This window comes from Schistocerca americana, chromosome 2 (genome assembly GCF_021461395.2).
Source record: "Schistocerca americana isolate TAMUIC-IGC-003095 chromosome 2, iqSchAmer2.1, whole genome shotgun sequence".
NCBI lineage: Eukaryota > Metazoa > Arthropoda > Insecta > Orthoptera > Acrididae > Schistocerca > Schistocerca americana.
The window spans coordinates 539,692,513-539,704,427 of NC_060120.1; positions in this window are offsets into that span (position 1 = coordinate 539,692,513).

Sequence of the window (11,915 nt, forward strand, 5' to 3'; positions counted from 1 at the left end):
TTGTGTCTGCAACCCAACCGCTTCACTTTTTGTTTGCTGCATTTTTGTTTTATTTAAATGCACTTGTCCCCAAAAAATGTTTATCCAAACTTCCGTTATTTCTTGTGATTATCTTTAATGTTCTTTTTGTTAATTTCCATTGTGGTCTTTGCAGTACGTAAGATTTATTTTCCACATCGAAATACTATTCAATATTTCTTCAGCGTCCAAATATAATTTTTCTTCACAGAATTTTATGGATATTGATTGACATAACCGATTTTTCTTTCTAGTTTTTATCTGACACAGAAGAAACTAATAATTCTTCAAGCAATATCGTCTCGAATACTGGTAGCAGCTCTCACATATAATGTTCTCCCCTTAGACGTTCCACAATAAATATGGTATATTATTTCTTCATAATAACAGCGCTACGTAATGCCGCTGATGTTTTAGCGATGATTTCCTAGCTTAAAGGTGGGATGCGTTACATTAACTTGAGAAATTGTACTTATCTTTTCAAGATAACTTCAGCGTCTAGATCTCTGTTCCTACTGTGTCGTACTCTATACAGAGAGGTTTTGGGTGTTGCCACAGACATTTTCTGAAGAATTAAGAAGTTCAGTTCACAATAGACGTTTACTTTTATCTTCTCATTCGAACACACAAACTTTCGCTATTACTGCATACACTGTTTCAATTACAAACCTTAGAAAATGTATCTTTCCCACACAATCTAAACACATTCATAATCTTTGACAATTTTTACGAATGCTTATCCCATTATATTGAACTCCAACACGGCTCTGACGCTCTTGGCGCCAAAAAATAGTGTATAATATATTATGGACGTATGGTAAAGAAGCTTCAAGAACAGCCAGGAAACCAAATTAACGTTAAGATAGTTACCGTTATTGAAACTGTTTATCAGTTTTAATTTTGCATATTGCTTTCTAAAAAGGATCACTTAACTGAAGGTTTACAGGCCTAACCGTCAGTAACAAAGATTATAAATTTTGAAAACACTAACATTAGAAATTTTCTGTTGTAAACTTCTTTACACGTCACATATGTTTAGGCTACTAATTTTCATGGTGTAAGATCGATACATGGTAATACATCGTAATACAAACGGAAAAATATATTACTGGAAAATTGTATTTGAGAATTAGAAAAAACTATGAGTATTCACAAATAAGAACTATATACTTTACGTTAGAAAATCAACTCAAGTGTGGTTAAAATTTAGATGGTTTGAACAATTGCCCGCATCTCTGGTCGTGCGGTAGCATTCTCGCTTCCCACGCCCGGGTTCCCGGGTTCGATTCCCGGCGGGGTCAGGGATTTTCTCTGCCTCGTGATGGCTGGGTGTTGTGTGATGTCCTTAGGTTAGTTAAGTAGTTCTAAGTTCTAGGGGACTGATGACCATAGATGTTAAGTCCCATAGTGCTCAGAGTCATTTTTTTTTTGAACAATTTATTGTTTGAGAAGAAACTCCGATGGGTCCAGATTCATTACAAAAGCCAATCATCACAAAATTACAGTCACTCTGGTTTTTAGGACTTTTTCACAAATAATTGTTTTCTGTATGCTGTACATTCACCCTGTATTGCACTCAACCTTATATGATGAACAAAATACGTAGATATTCCAGCTCTAATAAAAATCTAATGGATTTTATATTTATGGGAGCAACAGTTGCAGACTTCGATGGTACATGAACACAGGAATGTATACACTGTCATAACTCACTCATATGTACAATATGCTCATGCATTATACCAAATAGGGTTCTTACATACGTCTGCCAGTGACTTAATGTGCCTGCCAATGGACTGTATAGGTCGCGCAAGTTGACAACACTTCAATGCTTTATGTAAATGCACAAGTCTCCAGGGGTTAATTCCAGTATTGCTTCTCCATACACACTGAATAAGGGCACCTTTCTGCCAAATTTATGGGCATCAGTAGGAGTATGAGATTGGTCATAATCGATCGTTATCTTCCACCCAACGTACTACACTCTGCTAAATAGATAGTCCCACTCATACCATGTATATTGCACTTTAACACCAACGGCTGCTAAGCCTACATTCACAGGTTTTTCTATCCGCTGGCAGTCACGTTATAACTATTAGCAAAGGACTAATCACTAAACTGTGGTTCAGTGGGTTGAGGAAAATCCGATGGTTGCTGCTGCTGTGGAGCTGGATACTCGAACGGTTGATCTGATAAATCGTGTGGGCCAACTACGTGTTACTGCTGATGTCCTGGTGCAGACAACAGAATCTCGAACACTTTCATGTCCTGATCCAACATTTCTGCTATTGCTGCTGATTCCCAAGGCACTGCATCAGAGGCTCGTTGCATTGTTGGAAAGAAGACAAAAATCGTAATTAAAGACACACAGAATATTAATAAATTAATAATGAGAGAGATGGATGGACTGATACTTACTTTCGAATGTGGCAGACTTCTTATTCTTTTTATTCTGACCGGAGGTTATGAAATTAATAATGAGAGAGATGGATGGACTGATACTTACTTTCGAATGTGGCAGACTTCTTATTCTTTTTATTCTGACCGGAGGTTATGATCCTTTCACTACAGTGCACAGACCGCGAATGACGAAACTCACTCAATTGGAATAACAATAAAAGGGCTATATGGGAAGGGTGGCTTTACTTAAGTTGCCCTATTGGCCTAGAGAGAGGAGAGGGGAGGGGGGATGTGATGGGTTTAATTTCACGCAAGATTGGCGTAGGGCAAGGGGGGCTGGGTGGGGGGACCTTGAATTTGGTCTTAAACTCTCACAGTGGATGGGTGACCTTGAGAGGGGAGAGAGACAAGTATCAGTTTACATCCCGACCTTGAAATTACCACATGCGATTGTCCCAGAGGCATGGGCAGGGTATCGGGTTCACAGTGACCTTGAGATAAGATCATTATATGGTGCAAGAACTGTCGCACAATCAGCTTAACAGCTCAAGGATTCAGTTTAAGAATAATATACAGAAGAACAGAAAAGAAAATTTAAGGTTTGTTAGATGACGGTTCCTTTGGATTTCGTAAAGGAAACGACACCAGAGAGGCAGTTCTGACGTCGCACTTAGTGATGGAAGCAGGAGTCAAGAAAAATGAAGACTCCTTTAATGGACAATGGATGTGGAGACATAGAAAAACCGTTCAACAACATAAAATGGAGGAAGATTTTCGAAATTGTCAGGAAAATAGATATAAGTTATAGAGAAACACGTGTAATATGCGCTATATACAAAAATCAAGAGGAAACCCATAAGAATGAAAGGCAAAGAACGCAGTGCTCGGATTAAAAAGATGTACGACAGGGATGTAATCTCTCGACCCTACTATTCAGTCAGTGTAACGAAGAAGCTACAACGGAAATAAAACCAATGATTAGCATTGGGATCAAACTTAAAGGTGATAGAATATCAATGATAAGAATCGCTGATGACATTGATATTTTCAGTGAAAGTGAGGCAGAATTGTAGGCCCTATTAAATGGAAAGAGCAGTCTAAATTAGAGTAGATTGAAGAAAGGCGACAGTAATCAGGAGTAGCAGAAATGAAATTATCAACAAATTTCAGATCTAAAAGGGGGTCGCGAACCAGACGATTCAAAGCATTCTGAAATCTTTGAAGCAAAGGTAGGAGGACATAAAAAGCAGACGTACAAGGGAAAAGCGGAGATTCATGAGTAAAAGAAGTCCAGTAGTATTAAACTTCGATATCTGAGGAAGAACTTTCTGAGAATGTAAGTTTGGAGCACTGCACTGTAAGGTAATGAATCGTCGACTTTGGGAAAATCGGAGAAGAAGAGAATCGAGGGGTTTGTGATATGGTGTTATGCGCTCAGGTGACAAAAGTCATGGGCTAGCGATATGCACACATACAGATAGCGGTACTATCGAGTACACAAGGTATAAAGGAGCAGTGCATTGGCGGAGCTGTCATTTGTACTCAGGTGACTCATGTGAAAAGTTCCGACTTGATTATGGGCGCACTACGCGAATTAATATACTGAAGCGGTACGGTAGTTGGAGCTGGACGCATGGGACCTTTCGGAAGTTGTTAGGGAATTCGATATTCCGAGATCTACAATGTTAAGAGTGAGCCGAGAATACCAAATTTTAGGCGCTACCTTTCACCATGGACAACGCGGTGGCCGTCGGCCTTCACTAACGACCGAGTTCAGTGGCAAGCAACACTGGGTGAAGTAACCGCAGAAATCGATGTGGAACGTACGAAGAACGTATCCGTCAGAACAGTGCGGCGAAATTTGGCGGTAATGTGCTCTGGCGACAGACGACTGACGCCAGTGCATCTGCTAATAGCGCCTCTCCTGATCTCGTGACCACATCGATTCGACCCTTGACGACGGGAAAACCGAGACTTCGTCAGATAAATCCCGATTTCAGTTGGTAAGAGCTGATGGTATGGTTCGAGTGTCACACAGACTCTACGAAGCCAGGTATCCAATTTACGAACAACGCACTATGCAAGCTGATGGTGGCTCCATCACGGTGTGAGCTGTGTTTACATGGAACGAACGGGGACCTCAGGTTTACTTAACCTGTCATTGTCTGGAGTAGACCATTCGCAGCCATTCATGGACTTCTTGTTCCCTAAGAAGAATGGGACTTTTTAGGATGACAACGCGCCATATCACCAGGAAAATTGTCCGCCCCCGGTAGCTGAATGGTCAGGGTGTCGGATTGTCAATCCTGTCGGCCCAGGTTCGATTCCAGGCTGAGTCGAGGATTTTTCTCCGCCCAGGGACTGGGTGTTGTGCTGTCCTCATCATCATCCTATCATCCTCATCGACTGCAGGTCGCCGAAGTGGCGTCAAATTGAAAGACCGGCACTCGGCGAACGGTCTGCCCGACGGAGGGCTCAAGCCATATGATTAAATAATAAAACAGGACAATTTTTTGCAATTGATTTGAAGAACATTCTGGACAATTCGAGCGGATGATTTGGCCACACAGATCCCCCTACATGAATCCCAGCGAACATTTATCGGACATAAGCACTCTCGGGCTGGGCTAGCACTTGGATGGGTGACCATCCGGTCTGCCGAGTTCTGCTAGCAACTGGGTTGCACTCCGCCCTTGCGAGGCAAACTGAGGAGCTACTTGATTGAGAAGTAGCGACTCCGGTCTCGTAAACTGACATACAGCTGGGAGAGCGGTGGGCTGAACACATGCACCTCTGCACCCGCATCGAGTGACACCTGTGGACTGAGGATGACATGGCGGCCGGTTGGCTCCGCTGGGCCTTCATGGCCTGTCAGGGTGGAATTTAGTTTAGTTTTCAATGGAGAGGTCATTTCGTGCACAAAATCCTGCACCGGTAACACTTTCGCTATTGTGGACGGCTATAGAGACAGCATGTCTCAATATTTCTCCAGGGGACTTCCAACGACTTGTTGAATCGATGGCACGACGAGACGCCGCATATTACCAGGCAAAAGGAGGTCCGACACTACACAGGGTGAGTGAACATTAATAAAAGCGACAAACTGTGAAACGTCCCCTATGAAAAATTATACAAGACTGTGCTTAACCTGACACACAATATTTTTAGCGCAACGCAATCTGACTTCCAATAATCCCTACAAAAGAATGGCCCTGACTAACATTAACCTATGCGTTTCACAAATCGCTTACCTCACAAAAATCTTGGTTACTCGAACTACTGCAATACAGCAGGCGCCACTACTGCCAGCTAAATAAAAGATTCAAACTATGGAAGGCACTAACTCCTGATAGGGATAGTTAGCAAATGAAAGATATTAATAGAGAACAAACAATGTATTTACCTTAATAGTCATAATATATATAGAACTTCATGACAAATTACAAAACTCCGCCATCTCTCTCCCCACATCCACCACTGCTGGCGGCTCACCTCCAACTGCGCAACGCTACGCGCTGTTCACATCCAGCTGCCGCTGCCCAACACTACAATGGCAGACAACAATGCAAACTAGACACAGACTGCACACAGCACAGCCATTGATTTTTATACAGAGGTGGCGTTACCAATAAAAAAAACCTAAACAGCCTACTTACAACTGTAGGGACGGATTCCTGACTATATATAGAGGAAAAAAGGTTCTTTGAACTTGTGTCCGGAAATGCATCGTTGGCACGGTAGATACCGTTGACGAACGAAAGTTCCTCTCACCACGTGCCGGGTGTTCCTTGTGTGTTACAGGCGGTGTGATTGGCCCAGCGAACTATAAGCAGCAGAATGGCCCGGTATTCATGTCGGGAACAAGCCAAGATGGTGTTGTGCACAGCCAAGCAGATGGAAACGAACGGCTATACCAAAACAAGTACCCTTACCGATACTGCGCAATATTTCAAGCCTTTTTTGACCTTTTGCCGGCCGGTCTGGCCGAGCGGTTCTAGGCGATTCAGTCTGGAACCGCGCGACAGCTACGGTCGCAGGTTCGAATCTTGCCTCGGGCATGGATGTGTGTGATGTTCTTAGGTTAGTTAGGTTTAAGTAGTTCTAAGTTTTAGGGGACTGATGACCTCAGATGTTAAGTCCAATAGTGCTCAGAGCCATTTGAACCATTTGGCCGTTTGTGTGACAGTGGGTCATTTCAGACAGACGAACGTGCAGGGAGCCGGCGATTATGCGTACACCAGGACCGAGTTCCACAGGACATTGAGACCAACTCTAGTACAAGCTCCAGGCAAGTGGCCCGCCAACATGGTGTAAGCCAAAGTACGGTTACATATATCCTGCTTGACAACCGCTACCATCCCTGTCACATGCTACGACTGCAAGGATTGTCAGCAGCGGATTTCCCTCTATGGTAGGAATTTTGTCGATAGTTTTTGCACTGGAACGTGCGAAAGAGTGCGGCAATCCATGATGCGACATGCTAACATGTGTATTGCATCCCATAGAGGCCACTTGGAATATGTGTTGTGACGTGAATGCGAAGCAGCTCTGTATTGCATTCCGGGACGAACTGTTGTCCTTGCACTCATTTCCGTAAACATGTTCATAGGTCCCTTTTTTTCTTCCATTTCTAGTCAGGAATCCGTACCTGCAGTTTGTCACTTTTATTACTGTTCACCCTGTGTAGCATGCTGAAAATTAGGTGGACTGATAGGGTAAGAAAAGAGGTGGTTCTGAACAGAATTTGCGAGGAGAGGATAATATTGACTAGAAGATGGGATGGATAATAGGACATGCCCTGAGACGTCAAGGAACAACTTCCATAGTAGTTGATGGAGCTATGGTGGACAAATACATTAGGGGAAGACAGAGATTGGAATACGCGTAATAAATAATTTGAGGACGTTGGGTGCAAGTGCTGTTCTGATAGGAAGATGATGGGTGGAATTTGTGGCGGGCCATATCAAACTACTCAGAAACAAAATAACAAAAAAAGAAAGGTACACTCGACCAGATGTGCAAAGAATTTTGTATACTGCTGCTGTGGCAAGGGGTGGGCGTAGGTCCTTTTCAGCGTAGAAATATTCGCGCATCCTTCCCGTCAGCTTAAAGACTGTGTCACTGTCGTGTCTTCTTAGCACCCTACTGTTTTGATTTGTGGCTATTTTACGAATAAGAGGAAAATTTTTCTTTTAACTGGATCGTATTCTCTATAAGCTGCAGATCTCTTAGAATGTTGTGCCGTATTTCCTATTCATCTCTGTGTCAGGGTTACCCAACTTTTTCTTAAAGTAATTCTTAAATGATTAAACCCTTCTTCCAAGTACTGTGGCTCACAGATTATTTGAACACGGTTCAGTAATGTTTTAATCGCTCTTCTTATCCGCTTGGGACGGTCACTGGAATTTTTGTCAGGGTATCTATCAGTATGAGTGGACTTTCCGTAGACTTTGCGCCCGAAAGTTGCGTCAGGGTTTTAATTACTTATACATCCAGAAATAAAATTTGATGTTCTTTCTCTTTTTCCGTTACGAATTTTTCGTTAGAGTTAATATCGTTCACAACATTAAAAAATTGTGAGGTTTCGTTTCCTCTACGGATCCAAACAACGAAAGTGTCATCGTTGTGCCGAAACCAACTAGTGAGTTTCTTCTTGTCTTTGTGAACACCGTTTCTTCAAATTTTTGTCGTATAGAAATTCGGTACAACTGAGTGGATTCCTCATAACCGCATTACCAAATTCGATTCTCCGAAACTATAATTTTATCAAGGTCCAATCGATTCTATGCTAGTATGTACAGAGAGGCCACAGAAATTAAAAAACAGAAAAATAAATTTAAAGGAATAAAATGACGATGAAGAATTGTGGGCATTAGTTCTAAATGAAGTAAACAGCACCAACTCTTTCCTGCGTGGATACGTACTAACAGTTCGTTTTCCTGAGTTTCAAACTACTATCTGAGTATAGCCAGTGACGATTTCTCTAGCATTAGTACACGAAACGTTAGACACAGAAACATGTCTTAGAACCCGGCCTAATACCCATATATAAACAGTCACGAGGGATAAACATACTAGATTAAGAAGCAACTGCTCGTACGTCTAAAATGGAGTAAGTTAACTATTTTTTGAAAGGTGAAGCAATGAAATAGTTCCGCTTAAGATCCTCTGCTGAGATGTGAAATTGTACTCCGTTTCAGTATACTAAAATTTCAGCTTTGTTTGTTCGTCTGCTTTATGTATCCATTGACTTTTAAATTAAAGTCGAAACGTTAAGTATTTTTGCGTCTGAATTAGCATGTAGATCACACAGATCGTCGTAACCTTTGGTCTTCCGAATAGTTTTGCTTTTATAGGTGACCTTACCTCTCGACGACGGAAATTCTTGCCGGTGGAGTCTGTTGCGGCGTTACTAAGCCGGACATGCCTCCGAGCAGGAGGGAAAAGGCGTCACGCTGATTCTCGGTAACCAAATCTCTCAATCTGCTGAACTTCAACTTCTGAGCAGGCTATAACCGCACTACACGAGAACGAGGCGTACCCGGATGGTGGCAAACCTTTAAATAGCAGTAAAAAACTGGCCACGAAAGAGAGACGTCCGAGTAGAATAGCACTCTCGTATTCAGTAATTATATGTCAAGAACGTCCACGCTATGTCTCAAATGAATACAGCTGGAATTGTGGTTACGTGTGAACTTGACGTTCAGCGTGACATCGAAATATGGAACCGAATTTGAACACAAGCTGTGTTACTGAACCAGGCAGTTTTGTCCTCGCTTTTACGGGCTAGTGCCACGCATTCGGTTTCTGGATTCAGTGTGGTACTGAAATGCATGTACAATAATAAAATCCAGACTGAATCTTGTATAATATGGCTCTGAGCACTATGGGAATTAACTGCTGTGGTCATCAGTCCCCTAGAACTTAGAGCTACTTAAACCTAACTAACCTAAGGACATCACACACATCCATGCCCGAGGCAGGATTCGAACCTGCAATCGTTGCGGTCGCGCAGTTCCAGACTGTAGTGCCTAGAACCGCTCGGCCACTCCGGCCGGCAGTTTTGTATAATACCGCGGGCTTTTTGTCTTTACAGGTGAACAGCCCAGTCTATGAAAAATCTTTAACTCAGATCACTCAAAGTGAAACGCGGATCCACACATAGCTAAGAATCACCTTGCTATTATTACAGTATCTCAGTTTGGATGTGTATTTAAGCCCCATCTGTGTGACGCATAAAGGGATTTTCCACGAGTTTTTAATTTTTCAATATTTTCTCCGGAAGCTAGAGCTAAAGGTGTATGTATACATATACACGGTGTTTATTTTATCTTCAGGCAACTAAATATCTCAAAAAGGACGCATGGTACGAAAAAAATTTTCTAGATGAAAAGTTAATAGTAGTAAAGAGGACACTGTCTGTGGTACAACTGGCCACCTCCTAAAAACACTTGCCGCATTGGGGTCAACTTTGTATTCTCAAATGGAACCCCCCCCCCCCCCCCCCCCTCATTTATATTGAATATTCGGATTTTACACCGAAAAATACATACGGTTTACTCAAACCATTGTCTTTTATTCATGGTACATGGCGCTGCAATCGACGAATGTCGAGTGTGCCAATTTTTACAATTAAGAACCGATACATTGGATTCTACATTTCATTTACGATGTAAATATAAACTTTTGTGGTCTAACAGTTGATAACGATGTTCTAACATTACTTGAGTGTTGCAAATGTGATTGTACAGTACAAATTATATGGCCACACATGGACGATTCTGGCAAATAAGCTACTTGTACGGTTAAGTAGTTTTCTGTTACCTACGAGGTTGACTCTGATGAGTCGCCAAACCATCGGAATGCTTGATTTCGGTGGCCGCCCTCGAATTCCGCCATCAGGTTGACTGATTTCGGTGCGTGTTTTTATCCAACCGCCGTAACTTTAGAGCTGGCCGCTTCGCGGCTACTGGCGAAATGCAAACTACAACCTTTGTAATGAGGAAAAATATCCATGAAGTGATAGTGACAGGCGCACCTGACATTGATACTCACCGGAATCAAGCACCCTGACCGTGACAGGTAAGAGGACCCACCGAAATCAGGCAAGGTGCTCACCAACATCAAGGATCCCGATCGAAACAGAAAACTATTACGTCCACGTAATGTAGTTGTAGTTTCTAACCAGACACTGAAAAGGCTAGCCATATTGTACTGTTCAATAAAATACGCAACACTACAGTAAATTTCGAACAGAAATATCAAACCTTACAGCACATTGTAAATGAAATGTAGAATCAAATGAGTCGGTTCTTAATTTCAAAAATAGTCACACTTGATATGTTTCGATTACAGCACCGTATACTACGAATGGAAAACAATGGTCTGAGTAAAGCATAGGTACCTTTTGGCGTAGAATCCGAATACGCTGTAAAACTGATGGGGTTCCCCTTTCAAAATACAAAGTTGACCCCTCTCACGCAGAACGGGTGGTTAGGAGACGGTGGCCAATTGTGGCACAGACAGATGACTCCTTAACTGATGTTAACTTTTCACCTAGAACATTTTTTTAGTGCGATGCGTCGTTTTCGAGAAATTTATTTATATTAAAAATAAACATCTTATATATATATAAAGAGCGTGTTGTTTTAACTTGAGACAAATATCTCGTAAACGGCATATACACTACTGGCCATTATGATTGCTACACCAAGAAGAAATGCAGATGATAAACGGGTATTCATTGGACAAATATATTATACTAGAACTGACATGTGATTTCATTTTCACGCAATTTGGGTGTATAGATCCTGAGAAATCAGTACCCAGAACAACCACTTCTGGCCGTAATAATGGCCTTGATACGCCTGGGTATTGAGTCAAACAGAGCTTGGATGGCGTGTACAGGTACAGCTGCCCATGCAGCTTCAACACGATACCACAGTTCATCAAGAGTAGTGACTGGCGTATTGTGACGAGCCAGTTGCTAGGCCACCATTGACCAGACGTTTTCAATTGGTGAGAGACCTGGAGAATGTGCTGGCCAGGGCAGCAGTCGAACATTTTCTGTATCCAGAAAGGCCCGCACAAGACCTGCAATATGCGGTCGTGCATTATCCTGCTGAACTGTAGGGTTTCGCAGGGATCGAATGAAGTGTAGAAACACATCTGAAATGTAGCGTCCACTGTTCAAAGTGCCGTCAATGCCAACAAGAGGTGACCGAGACGTTGTAATGTCCCCATAGCAAATACCCTCTACCACGCAAAAATTAGTCATTTTCAATCAAACCATCCACATTCATTCACTTTGGAAAAGTCATCTGATCTGGTTTTCTCGTAATATATGAGGCGACAGCTCGTCGAGGCCAAAGTATTTTCTAGTGCGTTTATTCTTTGAAATAACAGAGATGCAGATATGCATTCTCCATGGTTGTTAGAGTGGTAACTAGGACAGCTTCTGGAGTATCTGTTGAGGGATGGACGTGTTTCTGAGAAAT